This window comes from Zonotrichia albicollis, chromosome 32 (assembly GCF_047830755.1).
Source record: "Zonotrichia albicollis isolate bZonAlb1 chromosome 32, bZonAlb1.hap1, whole genome shotgun sequence".
Lineage (NCBI taxonomy): Eukaryota > Metazoa > Chordata > Aves > Passeriformes > Passerellidae > Zonotrichia > Zonotrichia albicollis.
Genome location: NC_133850.1, coordinates 268,906 through 275,249, shown reverse-complemented (window position 1 = coordinate 275,249; position 6,344 = coordinate 268,906).

The window sequence follows — 6,344 nt, the reverse complement described above, 5'->3', positions numbered from 1 at the left end:
GGGAGGGAAGAAATACAGCAGACAAATTTAACACCATTTAGGAGGGTTTATCCACAATGTTTTCATTGCAAGCAGCATTCAGACGTGACAATTCAGTGATTTATCATATCCCAGCACACTCTTTGCCTGTCACAGTGATAGGCAGAAGCAGCAGAGCAGCTCTGAACACGCTGTTCACTACAAGGCACCACCAACAAACCCAGCACAGCTCCGCCCTTGGCCAACCCTTGGGCCTTCGGAGAAGCTGGGATTTGGGATTTGTTTCAAATGCCAAAGGATTTAAAAATATCCAAGGCTATGAAAGCTGATGGGACCTGAAAGAATTGAAGGAGAAGGTGTCTTAGCAGAGCACCTTTGGCCAGTGCAGCCAGATAACCCTCAGATTTCATTACTGGAGGATCTGGGAGTGAAGCCCAGCAGGAGATGCTGCCACAGGAACTCCTGCCCCACACGAGAGGTTCCCAGGGACCAAAAACTCCGTGCAGGGCAGACAGGATCTGACCACAACCCCTGCCTTGGGCCAAACCTGCTCTTCATTTTTCATGAGCCGCACAGAAATGAGGCGTATTTATGATCGCTTCACTCACCAGAGCTGGTTGCAGTCAGCACTGGATCCCAAAACTGAAGGAGAAGCCTTGTGTAGACAATTCCTCCTTCAAGGCTCAGCTCCAGTACCAGGCTCAAGACCTGGCATGCACACGCATTTGGCAGGGAGCAGCAAATCAAGTGGAAGAACATTTCAGGGTTTTTTCCAGCTGATTGTTTCGGAGTTTACTTGGAATAAGCTTCCTCCCCAAGAGGGATTTCAATTCCATACATGCACAGAGAGGAGAAAACATTAACGCAGCATTGAGACAGCTCCGTGCTGAGAGCAGTGGTTGTAAGGTTAAGGCCCTTGTATATCTGGGAGGGTGAAACCTCTGTGTTCCACCCTCTGGGATCATCACTTGGGCTTTCCTGTGCTTCTCAAGCTCTCAAAGCAAAGTTGACCCACCAAACTCATCTTAGTCTCAATCCTAATCCCTGCATCATCCTTCAGGTGCATTTCCTCACAATGAAATTGGAGTAGAAAATGCTTTAGGAAATGCTTTGCAGCCCCTTCTTCCCCAAAGGCCCAATCTGCCCTAATTAGGAATGCTCTTCGAGCACAAGGTTTGGATGCAGCCAGTGAGACACATTTCAGAAGGACCATCAAGGGTCTGATGAAGACACAGCGCTTTCAAGCAGGCTGCTGGGACTGAGGAGGAGATTTGAAACCTGTTGACTTGCAGTTCTAGCAGAAGTGCAAAATGAAATGTAATGTAGTAGAACTGGAAAATGAAATGCTGTCAGACAAGGCTGCTCCCAGATTGGCTCTGCCTGGATCCACCTGCCCTGCAGCACAGCCTTCTCCCTTTCTCCTCACTGCCCTCTGCTCAGCACCAACCCAAACCTGGGCTACTTCAGTTCACGGCAGACACAGAGCAGCTGATGGGCAGCAAATGCAGCCTTCCCAAAGCGGCTGCCCATGACCCGGCCTGCAGGGCAGAGCTCAGGGAGGAGGTGGCAGCTTCCTCAGTGGCTTTTCATGTCCTGTCAGTGCCAGACAGACACTGGCATGCATGGCACGGCTCTGTTGTGGCAGCCGGTCCCTTGGCAGGGCTGTGTGAGCACAGGGTGAGCACGGGGTGAACTCTGGTCCTTGCTGTGACACCTGGGCTGGCAGGGATGGCACAGTGACCTCGCCCAGCCGATGCTGCCTGTGCCACCACCTGGCACTGACGTGTTTTATGAGAATCCTTTCGCTGGAATTTTTCTCCTGAGAAGCCTCAGAACAGGAATGGAACCAATAAGGATCTGCTGGCAGTGGACTGTGGGCTGGAGATGGTTCAGCCACAGGGGCAGCTTGGATTGGTCTCCTTTGCGTTGTTTCTACTTGATGACCAATCATGGTCCCGCTGTGTCAGGACTGTGAGCAGTCCCAGGTATTTATTATTAATTCCTTTCCAGCTTTCTGATGTCTCCTTGCTCTTTCAGTATAGTTCTAATATCTCATTTTCTTTTAATAGAACAGAGATCATAAAATAATAAATCAGCCTTCTGAAAAGTGGGGGCAAGATTCTCACCACAACCCTCGTCGTGGGGACGCTCGAAAACCACCACAAACACCTGCTTGAGCTGGTCTGGGCAGCACCAAATAAATCAAAATAAAAAGCTATAAAAATGGAAAATAAAAAAAAATTAAATCTAAAAAGTTAAAAATTAAAATGAATTTTAAAAAATGAAAAACAAAAAAAAAAGTTCGGTAAAGTGCAGTAAAAGTTCCAGAAAAAGAACTGAAAAGCGCGACTGTCGTAAAACTGCCGTAAAGCGCGACTGTCGTAAAATCGGCCGTAAAGCGCGACTGTCGTAAAATCGGCCGTAAAGCGCGACTGTCGTAAAACTGCCGTAAAGCGCGACTGTCGTAAAATCGGCCGTAAAGCGCGACTGTCGTAAAAGGTGCCGTAAAGCGCGACTGTCGTAAAAGGTGCCGTAAAGCGCGACTGTCGTAAAACTGCCGTAAAGCGCGACTGTCGTAAAAGGTGCCGTAAAGCGCGACTGTCGTAAAATCGGCCGTAAAGCGCGACTGTCGTAAAACTGCCGTAAAGCGCGACTGTCGTAAAATCGGCCGTAAAGCGCGACTGTCGTAAAACTGCCGTAAAGCGCGACTGTCGTAAAAGGTGCCGTAAAGCAGCACTGTCGTAAAAGGTGCCGTAAAGCGCGACTGTCGTAAAATCGGCCGTAAAGCGCGACTGTCGTAAAAGGTGCCGTAAAGCGCGACTGTCGTAAAACTGCCGTAAAGCGCGACTGTCGTAAAATCGGCCGTAAAGCGCGACTGTCGTAAAATCGGCCGTAAAGCGCGACTGTCGTAAAAGGTGCCGTAAAGCGCGACTGTCGTAAAACTGCCGTAAAGCGCGACTGTCGTAAAAGGTGCCGTAAAGCAGCACTGTCGTAAAAGGTGCCGTAAAGCGCGACTGTCGTAAAATCGGCCGTAAAGCGCGACTGTCGTAAAAGGTGCCGTAAAGCGCGACTGTCGTAAAATCGGCCGTAAAGCGCGACTGTCGTAAAACTGCCGTAAAGCGCGACTGTCGTAAAACTGCCGTAAAGCGCGACTGTCGTAAAAGGTGCCGTAAAGCAGCACTGTCGTAAAAGGTGCCGTAAAGCGCGACTGTCGTAAAATTGGCCGTAAAGCGCGACTGTCGTAAAAGGTGCCGTAAAGCGCGACTGTCGTAAAACTGCCGTAAAGCGCGACTGTCGTAAAACTGCCGTAAAGCGCGACTGTCGTAAAAGGTGCCGTAAAGCGCGACTGTCGTAAAATCGGCCGTAAAGCGCGACTGTCGTAAAATCGGCCGTAAAGCGCGACTGTCGTAAAACTGCCGTAAAGCGCGACTGTCGTAAAACTGCCGTAAAGCGCGACTGTCGTAAAATCGGCCGTAAAACGCGACTGTCGTAAAAAGGGCCGTAAAGCGCGACTGTCGTAAAACTGCCGTAAAGCGCGACTGTCGCAAAAGGCGCCGTAAAGCAGCACTGTCGTAAAAGGTGCCGTAAAGCGCGACTGTCGTAAAATCGGCCGTAAAGCGCGACTGTCGTGAAAGGCGCCGTAAAGCGCGTCTGTCGTAAAGCCTCTTTTGGGACACAGGTTTTATTACGCTGCTTAATGGTGTTTTCCGCTCGGAAATGGCTTCCCCGGAGCCGGCCCCAGCCTGCAGGGCGCTGGTTCAGCTTTTTGCTGCCTGGGCAATGCGTGCAGCAGCCGAGCTCCACCCCTTCCGCCACAACTCCCAAACAGGACACGCCCCCTGCCCCTGTCGGACTCCACGGCTCTGGTACCCAGAGCCCCGCTGTGCCACCGCCCCGCCCTCCGCGCTTTCCCCTGCTTTTGCCATCCCGTCGGTCCCTCCTGTCCCGGTTCCCCTGGGCCCCGCCCCTAATCCCGCCTCTGCGAGCCTGCCCAGCAGGGTCACCACAGGCCCCGCCCCTAATCCCGCCTTTGCGACCCCGCCCCTAATCCCGCCTCTGCAAGCCTGCCCAGCAGGGTCACCACAGGCCCCGCCCCTAATCCCGCCTCTGCGAGCCCGCCCATCGACGTCACCGCAGGCCCCGCCCCTAATCCCGCCTCTGCGAGCCCGCCCAGCGGCGTCACCGCGGGCCCCGCCCCTAATCCCGCCTCTGCGAGCCCGCCCATCGACGTCACCACAGGCCCCGCCCCTAATCCCGCTGCTGCGAGCCCGCCCAGAGGCGTCACCGCAGGCCCCGCCCCTAATCCCGCCTCTGCGAGCCCGCCCAGCGGCGTCACCGCGGGCCCCCTCCCATGCCGAGCCCGCCGCTTTGCCTTCGCTTTCCGGGAGTGCAGCCGCTCCTGCCGCCCCCCCGCATCCCCCTCGCCCCCTCTGCCGGTACAGCGGGGCCGGTGCTGGCCCGAGTCCCGTCTCTGCCGCGTCTTTGCAGTCCCGGATCCGCGCCTCCCGGCTCTGCGGCGCTGCGTCCCCCGCGCCCCCTGTGCACGCCGCGGGAAGCGCCCCTACACCCCGAGCTGCCCGCGGGCCCCGCGGCACGGCAGACACCCACGGCTGACCCTGTCCCTGCGGCGTTTCAGCGCAATCCCCCGGTCCCGGCACGGCCCCGCTTGCGCCGGCGCCGCGGCACCCACACCGGTGGCTGCGGCCTCTGCCGTGCTGCCACCGCCCCTGCCCGCCGGGCCAGCAGGCACCGCCGCGGCTTCACGCCGCGCCCCCCGCCGCGGCAGCTTCCGCCGCCTCCACGCCGCCCCTCCCGCCGCCCCGGGATCCTCTGCCGCTGACGAGGCCCCCCCCGCTGCCGCCCGCGGTCGCTTCCCCGCTCCTGCCGCCGCCGCGGCATGGCTGGCCAAGCCGCGCCTTCCCCAGTGCAGCCCCCGCTTCAGAGCTGCGGGATGGCGTGGCTCCGCCGCCTCCTGCATTCATGGGCGTCCCGGCGTTCCCTTCCGCGGCCGCAGCGCCGCTCCCGTTCCCGCAGCTCCGCCACCGCCCGCACCCCCCGGCCCGCCCGCCATGATGACTGCCCGCGCTGCCCCAGTGACGCAACAAACGCATGCGCAGTTGCTACAACGGCCGCACCAGCGGTATCACTCCGCGCCGACTCATCCAACCCCCAGCGCCGCTTCCGGGATCAGCCGCACGCATGCGCAGTTCTATCTCCACGGCCCCGCCGCCACCCCCCCCGCCACTGCTTTGGCCGCAGCTTTGGTACAGCCCGGTCCCGATTCCGACCCCGGTCCCGGTCCCGAGCCGCTGCGTGCCGCTGTCTGGCCACAGCCGGCATTTCCGTGCCCGGTCACGCCGCTTCCGCCACCACCGGGTCTACACACGGCACCACAGCAGGCGAAAACTGCCGCTCCTTGCATGTATCCTTCCGCGTCTCTGGCTCTGCCGGGACTTGAGGAGCCGGGCACGGCCGCATCACCAAGAGATCCCTCCGCAACGCGTAACCGGCCCTGATATCCCTCCGCGTTCTCGCCTTCGCCTTCCACACTCCCAGTACCGAACGGGACTACTTTGTGTCACGATTCGTCCACACAGCCACATCCACGCACACAAACCGGGCACCGAGGAGGGGGAGGCTGGAATATAACAGCTGCTTTAACAAATACAGCACAGACAGAGAATTATTTTGCCCCTGCAAACGCCAACCCTTTGATGCCAACACAACAGAATTTCGAAAAAGAACTGTTCCCAAACAGCTCCAGAGTCCCCCTCAGTGTTTGGGACAGATTTCTCGACCCAAAAAGAGACACTAAACCCTGAAAATTCGCCAGCATTAATCCTAAAATTAGAAAACTCACAAAAATATTTTGATAATTTTCAACGAAGAGACTGGCATGAAGTCAGACACCAGATTTGCCAAGAAGAAAGTCTAAATCCTTTAGCTATGCCTGTGCTATTCAGCCAGCCAATGGTCCTAGAACACAGGTGGCTGTCCCACCTCACGAGATAAAAGAATTGTGAAAAGCAATAAGGGACAGTGGTATCTGCTCCCCATATTTTAAGCAACTGCTGAAAAGTACCCTGGTAGAACATACACTCACACCAAATGACTGTAAAAATCTTAAATCTTGCTGGTATAATTCTCACAGACTCACAATATATGCTATGGGAACTCAAATGGACATTATTGAAAATAATGCCAGTGCAGAATGTAAAAGAGGTATCAAAGCCCTCGGAAAAGAAAAACCCTCCGTGCCTGAAATGATTGATGCCTGTAACAAAACTGTGAGTCCACAGCAAGTGGCAATTATCCAGGCAAATGAACTTGGAAAAACTCTAGGAGAAAAAATTGAAAGGGGGAAA